An 11,592-nucleotide genomic window follows, 5' to 3' on the forward strand; every position below is an offset into this window, starting at 1 on the left:
CACAGCCCCGCTGAGGGCCGAACCTCGGCAGAGACTATTACAGAGGGGTAGGTGTGTAATGCAAAATGGATGTGCCCTATTTTCAACATGAATAGAATCCAATTCACCATTGCCCTCCACCTTGTGTGGTCATTTATATCTGTGCAGTATGAGTGCAAAATACCCTCAAAAATCAGAATTATAGATTTTTTTTACACACTTTTGGCAGTCGCTTCACACTGATGTTAGCCAAATGGGCTCGTTTCCCCCTGGAGCTGCCCAATTACCCCAAGGAGGCACGGGAGTCGAGAAGACGGCTTCAAGTTCTTTACTGATCAGTCAGCTGAGCGGGTGTCCCCCTCGACTCATGCCAGAGGGAGGAACACACCTTACAAGCACAACTGGGCTTTTTTATACAGAGAGACAAACAACTTAGCGTGTCTAAATTCTGCTAACCTATGCATTGTTTAAATTCAGTTCTAGTAGTAATCAGGATACATCTGTTTAGCTTCCCGTCCTTCACATTCCTTTCCCAGGGTCCGTCCAACCCCCTCCCCTTTGCCATATATCTTCTATACATCCTGTATACGTGCAGCTTCATGCATGGGAAACGACAGTGAGAACTGAGATAAGCATGTTTACTGGGATAACAAGCAGAAGCCGAGATAAACATGTTTTTCAGTTTTTGGGCCTAACAAGATTCCCCCCCTAAAAAGCATTTTGAGAGCCTTATGGCCCCCAATCCTCAGCCTTCACCGGCTGGTATAGGGCCATCATTTGTTGGTGTATAATTTGATTAGCCATTCGTCAGACTAATGCAACTACACAGGGAGCTAAGCAAGCTAGGGTTAATAGGGTTGTAATAAAGAGTACAAAGAGAAGAAGGCCTTCTCGGAGCCATCCCAGTTGCGGTAACCAGGACGTGAACCAGTCCATATTCCACCCACCCCATGTTTGGACCGGGACATGGGCTAGCTTCCTCATTTCTTTTGTTAGCTGTTTTACTGCCTTTCCATTATCATCTATTTGTAAACAGCAATTAGATTAGTTTAATTTTGCACAAATTCCCCCTTCTTCTGCCAGCAAATAATCAAGAACTAGATGGTGCTGGTAAAGCACATTTCTCATCTGAGTGGACTGATCGGCCAAAAGATCGAGAGCTGCAGCCGTCTGATTAGTTGTTATTTCTAAGATGGCTTGCGGCCTAATTATCCAATTCAAGTTGTAAATGGGCTCCCTTGCCCCTGAGATCCACTCATTAGGATTCCATGTAGCTGGACCATAATGTTTTATAATTTTCTCAGGGGGCCACTCCTGAGCCCCCCATGTTTGGGAGCTTCCGGCGGTCAGGGTGGAATCCACGAACCGCCTTTCTCTAATTAAACCTTAATTCCCAATTTATTTCCCTGCATCTGGGGTAATAGAAAGAACAAGGGTCTTATATATCCAACATAACATATCCCAGACCAATTTGGAGGCAATCTTCAGTAGGCATAGGACCCGCAGATCCAATAATGGCCCTTTAGAGCCCAGGTTCCATTAGCAAAGGGGCCATCCCAGGTTTCCTCATTCTCATCGTCCTCTAGATGGTCAAAATATAAAGGATTACCTGGCCCTAAAGGTCCCCCCACCATTCCATCAGCTGAACTGCAATAATCACATCTCCACGCCCCAGCTCCTGCTTTCCAGACTCAATCACAGCCCCATTTTGGCTGATTGGTGCTAGACCAGAATTGTTTAAAACCCCATACTCGAGTTCCATTCTGATTCTGCCATGCCCATTGAAACCACCGTACCACGTGGTCCTTGCTAGTAGTATTGTCTAGCTGGCAACTCGTGAATAGGGCGTCAAAGAACCCATCCTGTCCTACCGCCCTGCAACCTTCGGCCGTAGGGTAGTATTGTTTGGAGCATTGCACCCAACTATTATTGGTGAGCCTCACATGGGTCTGGTTCCATTGCCCCTGATATTTAGAGCAGTCATACAGATGACAATAAGGGTCCCAGCAATCAAACCCTGGGGATAGAGTCCAATCACACTTGCTTTCTTCCAAGTACACTCCCTCCCGCCTTGTCCGATTAAGGCAGAGAATACCCATTCCAGAAGAATACAGTCGCCAGGGGCTACTATCCTCAGTCCAAACCCCCGTTCCATCGTGGACTATACTTAAATTGCTGAGCCACCATTTGGGCTGTACCGGCTGGGCTACCCAAGGCCATTCATTTAATTCCCCTGGGCCTCCGCATACCCAACAGTTACTGAGGTTAATGGATTTTGCTATTGTCTCCCCCCAGCTGTAAAAACCTATTTTCCCAATCATAATAGTGGTGGAAGCACATAAACAAAAATATTAACAATAATTTCATTATCTTTTTCTAAACAGTCCCTTTAGTCCGTCTAAGTACTGATACTCCCAGGTGGAGTCTTCACCTGTGCCACCCCGGGCATCCGGAGCCGGGGCGGGCAGAGGGCTGGTGTCCTCTTCCGCTAGTTCAGTCTCCGGGTTAGGGTTCAGAAACCGCTTTACCCGCGTATGGTGTGTCCATTTGTCACTCCCAAGAACTTTGACTGCAGCTTGGCTGATGAGCGAGACAGTGTGCGGGCCGTCCCACCGTGGTGTAAGGGGGTCACGCTTCCACTTCTTGACGAGGACCTGATCACCGATCTGGAACGGGTACATGGGCTGGTCCAAGGGAAGGGCCTGAAAAGGCACTGCGTTGATGCAGCTGTAACAAAACAGATTGCAACCCAGAGACCTGTTTCCATAAGGAGTCCTTCCCCATTTCCCAGTTTACATCCTCCCGGAACCCCGGGATAATGGTGAAAGCTTAAGACCCTTACGTGGGGCCCTTCGAATGCGGGTAAGGGCGAGTGGTAACGCATCAAGCCACTTTAAACTAGACTCTGTGCATAGTTTAGTGAGGGTATCCTTGAGAGTTCTATTCATTCTTTCCACCTGTCCCGTGCTTTGCGGCCTCCAGGGTGTATGCAACTTCCATTGTATACTGAGTGCCTGGGACACCTGTTGCAAGACTTCAATACAGTCATGAGTGGGGCTGGTCTCATAGGAAACCCAAGGGTCAGGCAATAGGGTAGCTAGGTTGAGGGAGCTAACTGTCCTAGAGGTTAAGTTAGGGGCTAGCAAGGGCCCTACCTCATATCTGGTATGTCGACTGGGATTTAGATGCTTTTCCCCAGCGCCTGTCCCCAGTATTTGAGGCATCCCGTGGGGAACCACAACCTCAGTGTCCCCCCCCAGGGTCAACTTTTCAGCCTCCTGTACGAGGAGAGCGGTTGCTGCAACGGCCCATAAACAGGCAGGCCACCCCTTGGCGACAGGGTCCAACACCTTCGAATAGTATCCAATGGGTCGCCAGGTTGGTCCTGACCTTTGGCACAGGACTCCAGCTGCCACCCCTCCTCTTTCATGAACGTATAGGGTGAATGGCTTCCGGGAATCTGGGAGGGCTAGAGCGGGAGGCTGAACCAAGCCTTTTTTAAGCTCTCGAAATGCTTTTTCCATTTCCCTGGTCCATTTCCAGTGGAGCAGACCTTCTTTAGTCAAAGACTCATAGTGGTCTGGCTTTTCCCCCATAGTCAGGGATCCAGAGTCGACAGAAGCCAGTCAGTCCCAGAAATGCCCTTAGTTCTCGGGGGTTCCGGGGCTGAGGGCTGTTAAGTATAACCTGGATTCTTTCTTTGCCCAAACTGCGACTCCCTTGGCAGAGGTGGTATCCAAGGAAGGTGACCTGCTGCTTAACCAACTGAGCTTTTTCCTTTGATACTTTATATCCCTGTACCCCAAGGGGATTGAGGAGCTCTACAGTTTGCTCCTTGCAGACTGTCTCTGTTCAGTACTCAAGAGCAGATCATCGCAGTACTGAACTATGTTACATGAAGGGTGTTTAGCCAGGAATGGGGTGAGGTCCCTTTTTAACTGGCCGCCAAAAATCTCTGGTGCACAGGTGAGTCCCTGTGGGACAACAGTCCAAAGATATTGGGCCCTGTAATGGGTGTCCGGATCCTCCCATTCAAAGGCAAACAGTCTCTGCTATTAACTTGTTAATTTGTCTTAGGTCCTGGACCAACCGATACTGCCCATTAGGCTTAGGCACCCCCATTATTGGAGTATTGTATGGGGACGTGTCTTCCTTTAACCACCCGCACTGCAAGAACTTTTGAATCAGGGGTTTTAACCCGATCCGAGTGGTTAGCTTAAGGGGGTATTGTCGAATTCGGACTGGGCTGCTTCCCTCCTTAAGGGAAATATGCACTGGTGTAGCATTCCTGGCTCGGGCCACGCCTCCTTCCTCCGCCCAGACCTTGGGATTTACCCCCCTCCCAGCAGCTGGCTTCCAGGGAGTGATCTCTAGCATTTATGAGAGCCATCTGGTAATTAGAGGCTTGTTGCTTAGGGATTCTGACTTCCATTGTCCCGTTATCGAATGAGATCTCCGCCTGTAATTTAGTGAGGATATCTCATCCGAGCAGCGCTATGGGGCAGGAGGGACTGCAAACAAACTGATGGGAAATTTGACGGTCCCCTATTTTTACTAGGAGAGGCAAAGTTTTTCTTTTTTCCAAAGCTGTAGTTTGTCCCTCTATCCCCTGGACTATGGCACGTCCCCGAGCTCTATCTCGGGGAGCCTTATTAAGGGGGAACAAACTAAGAGTGGCCCCAGTATCAATAAGGGCTTCAATTGGGCGGCCCTCCACTTTAATTTTTACTGTGGGATCCAGGCTGGCAGCTTGTGCTGTCAGGAGGGGCCGCTGGGTTCCCCGACCCCCCCCCTATGGGGAAGACTCCTCCCCTGAATGTCCTGTACTGTTGTAGAGGATGGGAAGGGACGGGGTTTTATCTTTACGTTCCTTTCCCATGGCCTGTCACCGGGGGCATTCATTCTTCCAGTGCCCCTCTTTCCTACAGATAGCGCACTGATTTCGACCCAGGCGGGGGCCCCGCCCCTTCCCCGGTGGCCCTGGCCGTCCCTTAACTTTGTCCCCCCTTTCTTCATATCCTTTCCTTTGGGCCATGGCTAAAACGTGGGCCCCTTTCTTCCGAGAACGGGGGATTCTGTTGCTTCCAATTATATAGATCACTAGTGGTAAAGGGAACATATACCATAGTGAGATTACCCTCAGGGGCTACAGTTTCCTGCAGTGGACACAAATAATTCTGTTGCAGGGGCCCTTGGAGTACCGGGCCACCCTTGCTCCTGGTGTGGTTAGACACCGGGGAGCTCAGAGAGATCGGAGGGGGCTCTCGTTTGGAAAAGTCCTGGTCGCTTGGCTCACCCCTTTCAGTTGAGCCATTATCCTCAGAGGAGGGGGTGGGGATTTCAATTGAGGATACCGGAGCCAGGAGGCCGGGATACAAAGGGGGAGGGGGCATAGGATCAGGGGCAGAGGGAATCACAGCCCGCAGACAAGATTTCTTAACAGGGAAACAGGGTTTCCTAACAGGGGCACGGGCCATTAAGGTTTTAATAGTTTGTGATCTACATTTTTGTAACCATGGGGGATGATTGGCCACAAGGTCCTGCCAAATATCTATATAGGGATATTGGTCCCAATGCCCATCCCAGGTCACAATGCTATGTACTGCTTGTACAACCCCTGGTTTGAGCGTCCCTCCCTCGGGCCATTCCACCCCGAATGTCATCCATTCAAGAGTACAGAATTTTACAAGCTTGTCTTTACATAATACAATTCCATAATTAGCCTGGCGTCTAAACGCCTTCCAGTTATCCAGCATACATCCCAGGGGTGTCCAGGAGAAGGTGCTTTGTCCGGACCCCATTATGCTTTACCCAGAGTTTTCCGAGACAGAGATATCAAGAGGGGGAAGAGGTATAGATCTAGTTCTAACTCAGATATCCGCTGGGTCACGAGGTTCGGCTGACCCCCCTTGCAATCAAGATATCCTGGTCATCGGGTTTCCCCTTGCAGGAGTCTTGGGGCGGCTGAAGTCAGCTTAAGCCTCAGACCTGTCAGCAGCACTCATTCATCTTTCACACAGATCCTTTAATCAGTTACAATCTCGGTTTCCAACACACCATTAAGAGGAGAAACAAGATTACCCTTCCTATAGACAAGAGTAATCCCTGAGGTTGTTCCAAGTCCCAATAATTGTTAAAAACGGCCCATGGACTTGTGGAGTTAGTTATGTTACTCATTGGCCGTTATTTGCTTACCCTTTAACCAAAAACACAATAACAAGACATTTACAAAGCTACAATAATGTTAACATACCTTCCTGTATACAGGCTGCCTAGGGGATTTCCACTGTCCAACCCACACCTCGGGGGCGTTATTCCTCAAACCCAGGAGGTAAACGCACTTACCGCCCGAAGTGGCCGCGTCTGGCAGTCAGACTTCCCCTCCTTCTGAAGCCGTCTTGCTTCCGTGTCCTTCAGAGTTCTCTTTAGAGAGGACGCAGCCGCCCCGGCCGATTGTGACGATCCGAGGCCCGAGCAAAGCAACAGCTCGAGGTGGCCACTCCTCGGAATCGCCCTCGGCCGTCGGTCAGTGCCCTCTACAGGGAGAGAAGTCCCGGCGGAGTCGCCATTTGTTAGCCAAATGGGCTCGTTTCCCCCTGGAGCTGCCCAATTACCCCAAGGAGGCACGGGAGTCGAGAAGACGGCTTCAAGTTCTTTACTGATCAGTCAGCTGAGCGGGTGTCCCCCTCGACTCATGCCAGAGGGAGGAACACACCTTACAAGCACAACTGGGCTTTTTTATACAGAGAGACAAACAACTTAGCGTGTCTAAATTCTGCTAACCTATGCATTGTTTAAATTCAGTTCTAGTAGTAATCAGGATACATCTGTTTAGCTTCCCGTCCTTCACATTCCTTTCCCAGGGTCCGTCCAACCACCTCCCCTTTGCCATATATCTTCTATACATCCTGTATACGTGCAGCTTCATGCATGGGAAACGACAGTGAGAACTGAGATAAGCATGTTTACTGGGATAACAAGCAGAAGCCGAGATAAACATGTTTTTCAGTTTTTGGGCCTAACACTGATGTAAATAACTACACAACATGCAACAACAATGGTGAATTGGCTCAGTCTTTGTGTGTGGTTTTCATGTTGGTTAAAGATACCATTGTACTTGTCAGTCCTGTATTTAATCAGCACATAACAGGTACAGAGCGTACAGCATAAACATCCCCTCAAATGCTCTTTCCCCCTGAATTGAAGGAACCAGCATAAGGAATATGAGGGGAATTTGATTCCCATTGCCCATTTAGTCCTTATTCTCTTTATTGAGCCTGTGAAAAAGGGGAGCAGTTGGCTCCTGTAGTGATGGTGGATTTTGTGATGTGGACTCAGACCACCATATTCAACACTCTATGGCAAGCATAAATGGCTGCTTCTCTGCAGAGGTGCTGGAACAATTTGCATAGTGGAAGGGCTCAGAGTCATTGAACCAAACTGTAGTAGTTGGCATCCTTCAGTCTCTAGAGACCATGGGTATGCGCCCCTGAGAGATATAGAATTTACTCAGTTGGTTTTATGGCAGCCGCGAACACGGCTGAAGAGACCCACTCGAGAGAGACAATCTCTGCCACATCTGCCACATTTAACGGTGATGTTTCAACCCTTTGGGCTTTGCCTTCTGTGAGCTCTTTTCTCCTCTGGTAAGCTGGACTGCTTCCTCTCGTAACTCTGGAGACCTTTGTTTAGCTCTTGTTTCCAAAAGCTGCAGTCTTGAGTGTGATCTTCCCAGTTGTCGACATCCATGTCCATTTCTTTGAGGTCTCACTTGCACACATCCTTGAAACACAACTTTAGGTGTCCTTTGGGTTTTTTTCTAGATGCCTGTTCACCACAGAAGATGTTCTTTGGGATGCGCCCATCATTAATTCAGTACACATGCCCACATCAGTGCAGGTATCTCTGTTTTGAGAGTGTTTGCATGCTGGGTAAGCTGGCCTACTTGACCAGCTCAGTGTTGGTGACTCTGTCCTTCCAGGAGATTCCAAAGATTCGACGAAGGCAACAGATATGAAAGCTGTTGAGTCTCTTTTCCTGATGAGAATATAAGGTCCATGTCTCGCTCCCATACAAAAGTGTAGTGATAACACATGCACGATACACACAGATCTTTGTGTGTTCTGTCAGATTATTGTTTTGCCATACCCACTTGTTCAGAGGCTTTTCCAGTACAGATGTTGAGTTCTGTTTCAAGTGAGAAGTTGACTGTGATAGTGGACACCAGGTATGTGAATTCGTTCACCACTTCAAGTTCACAGTTTTTGATCTTGATGGAGGGTGCTTCCTCAACTCCTTGGCACATTATGTTAGTCTTTTTTAGGCTTATAGTAAGCCTGAAGTCTTGGCAGGCTTTGGAAAAACTGTCCATTAGGCTTTGAAAATGAGCTTATGTGTGGGTTGTCACTGTTGCATCATCAGCAAAGAGGAGGTGTTGGATAAGGGCCTCCCGAGTCTTTGTTTTAGATCTGAGTCTTACAAGATTGAATAGATTCCATCAGATCTTGTGTGCAAGTAGATTCCCTCAGTTGAGGAACCAAAAGCTTGTTTCAGTAGCAGGGAGAAGATCCCAAACAGAGTTGGGGCAAGTACACAACCTTGCTTAACTCCACTACGAATCTGGAAAGCCTCAGATACTGAGCTGTCATATGGGACTGTGTCGTACATGTTTTCATGGAAGGATCGAACCATGCTTAAGAGCTTGGGGGGGGGGGGGGCAGGCAGCCAATCTTTTCTAGAAGCACAAATAGCCCACTTCTACTGACAAAGTCAAAAACCTTTGTGAGATCGATGAAGGCTATGTAGAGGGGCTTTTTTTTTTGTTCTCTGCATTTCTCTTGTAGTTGTCTCAGTGAGAAGATCATGTCTATAGTAGACCTTTCAGTTCTGAAGCCACACTGTGATTCAGGATAGATTCTGTCTGCAAGGGTCTGAAGTCTGTTCAGGACAACTTGGGCAAAGGCTTTTCCCATAATACTAAGAAGGAAAATGCCACGATAGTTGTTACAGTCGCTCCTGTCACCCTTGTTTTTATAGAGTGAGGATGTTGGCGTCTCTCATTTCTTGTGGTACTTCACCTTCTTTTCAGCATAGGCAGGGCAACTCATGAAGATGTTCCAGTAGAATAGGTTTTCCGCATTTTTTGACCTTGGATGGTATGCAGTCTTTTCCGGGGGGCCTTTCCATTGGGGAGGCCATCAATGGCAAGGCTAAGCTCCTTGACAGTCAGTTCATCGTCGATTTTGTTTATAACAGGCAGCTGTTGATGACTGCGTCCATAACAATATTTTCATGAGAGTAAAGCTCAGAGCAGCGTTCTACCCAGCGATCCATCTGCTTGGTCTTTGATTGTTTCCCCTGTTGTTGATTTCAATGGGCCTATCTTCTTTGAAGTTGGTCCCAAGGCTTTCTTGATCCCATCATACATGTTTCTGATATAACCTGTATCAGCTGCTACTTGGATGCTTTCACATAAGTGCAGCCAATAGTCATTGGTGCAGCATTGAGCAGTTTGTTGTATCTTGGTTCTTGCCACTCTCAACACTTGTAAGTTTTTTTCATTTGGGTCTCTCTTGTAGTTGGTTTGGGCTGTGTGTTTGGTCTCTATGACTGATGTCAACATACTGGAATATGCGTCAAACCAGTTGGTCTTATTTTCCTTCTTCCCAAAGACTGACAGAGCTGCATCATAGATTGTGTTCTTCAGTTGCTTTTGGCACAATCACTGGTGTCAAGGGCTTGTTGTAGTATGTTCTTGTACTGCTGTGACTTTTCTTGGTCCGCTATGGCACTGAGGTTAATATGAGGACATCCTTTTACTTTAAATCTGTGTATTTTCTTTGGTTTAAGTCTGACCTTGTTGCATACCAGAGAGTGGTCTGTGTTGAAAACAGTACTTTGAGAATTGCAGGTAATGAGTATGGTGTTAAGGGTGGTATGCCTTATAAGATCCAGTTGGTGCCAGTGGCCAGATCTGGGAGGTTTCCAAGACACTTTGTGTTGCGACTTTGTCTGGAAGAATGAGTTTGTTACACAAAGGTTGTAATAGGAATAAAATCTAGAAGTCTCTGACCGTTTCCATTCATCTTACCAGTTTTGTGTTAACCAAGACAGTTGGTTAATGCTCCCATCCTTGTATTAAAGTCCCTTAGCAGGAAAACATATTTGTGTTTTGGAATCTTGCTGATGGTGATGTTCAATTGGTCGTAGAACTGGTCCTTGATGTCCGAAGACGAGGAGTGTGTTGGGGTATACACACTCACAGGATTAACTGGGCCCACAGATGTGAACAAGCATAGTGCCAAAATTCTCTCTGATCCATTTGTAGGTGGCTCAATCATCCCCAGAAATGAGTTCTTGATGGAAAATCCCACTCCGTGCTCTCGCGTTTCTTCTGTGTTTTTCCCCTGCCAGAAAAAATGTGTAGTCTTCTTTTTCTATGAGAGAGCCACTTGATGCTAGCTGTGTTTCTTGGAGGGATGCGATATTCACATTGAGTCATTTCAGCTCATCATTGATCACGGCAGTTTTACGTGCATCGTTGATCTGTTGAAAGTCCTCAAATACTCCAATTGTCATGGTGCGAATGTTCCAGCACCCTATCTTTAAGGGTATTTTCTTTCTTTTACCTGGTTTGCCAGGTGCATTGGTTACAGACCACTTGTCAAGTTATAAAACTCTAAGCTCCAAGCACCCATGGAAGCAGGCAGACTGTGGCAGGACAACACGCTATTGTCTGGAGGCTGTCCAGTTTTATGGAGGGCAGTGGTTGTCCAGTGAGATACAATGATCTCTCCCACCATCAGAGACAGCCCCTAGCGTTTAACTCTACGCCAATTGAGTAAGAGCTTAGAACGAGTGACTGCTGCCTCCCATGTTGTGTCGATGCTCGAGGCAAAGCTGGAGTACCTCTCCAGGGCGCAAGCCTGGGCAGATGATATGGAGGCCCTGAGTTGCCCATGTATCAGGGCCCCCCTCTCGGCATCACCAGTAAAATCCAGAGGAGAGGAAGAACCAACACATCTGGTACCCAATCCGCTACAGGAGTTGATAAAAAGATTAGTACCTGACCGCCTTTAGGGCTCCACTCCAGATTTTATGTCTGAGTTTACTCTCATATCCTTACATCTGCCCGATTCCATCCACTAGGCAGTGGGGCTTTTCTGTCGGGGGATGCTCCCTTAGTCTTACACCCTCCCGGGCTACCCATAAGGCAGTGGGTTTGATGAGCCACAGATAGTACCCTCTACTCACATTATGATAGCAGGCATAGCCTGACCTGACACTCAGACCAAACTGTAAACCTTGTATATGATGGAAATCACTTCAAGCCAAGAGGTGCTGCTGCACCTCAGCACCCCTTCTCTGAAAGAACATACGCAAGTTGCTTTCAATGGGGATCTTTCTCAGAAAGCTGAAGTCCCTGAGAGAGAAACAGGGGGGCTAGGAAACAGGCTAGAGCTGAGAATCTCCTAAATTCTTCCCCTAGTGATGTCACTGGAATGCTCTGTGCCCTTGGGCTAGTGACTGCACCCCTGTGTGCCTCAGTTTCCCCAGTTGAAAAATTGGGAGAATGATATTTTCTTGACACACAAGTTGGCATGAGGTTTAATA

At 47.7% G+C, this 11,592-nt stretch overlaps 1 long non-coding RNA gene across 1 annotated transcript; it reads right to left on the reverse strand.

Annotated features, from left to right (window-relative positions):
• Positions 1-291: 291 nt before the first annotated feature.
• LOC128845253 (uncharacterized) lies at positions 292-6,996 on the reverse strand. The gene is made up of 2 exons (XR_008446637.1): positions 6,233-6,996; positions 292-2,706 (listed from the first exon to the last, which is right to left on the reverse strand). It is a non-coding gene; the product is annotated as an uncharacterized LOC128845253 (long non-coding RNA).
• Positions 6,997-11,592: the final 4,596 nt, after the last annotated feature.

This window comes from Malaclemys terrapin, chromosome 1 (assembly GCF_027887155.1).
Source record: "Malaclemys terrapin pileata isolate rMalTer1 chromosome 1, rMalTer1.hap1, whole genome shotgun sequence".
NCBI classification, from domain to species: Eukaryota; Metazoa; Chordata; order Testudines; family Emydidae; genus Malaclemys; species Malaclemys terrapin.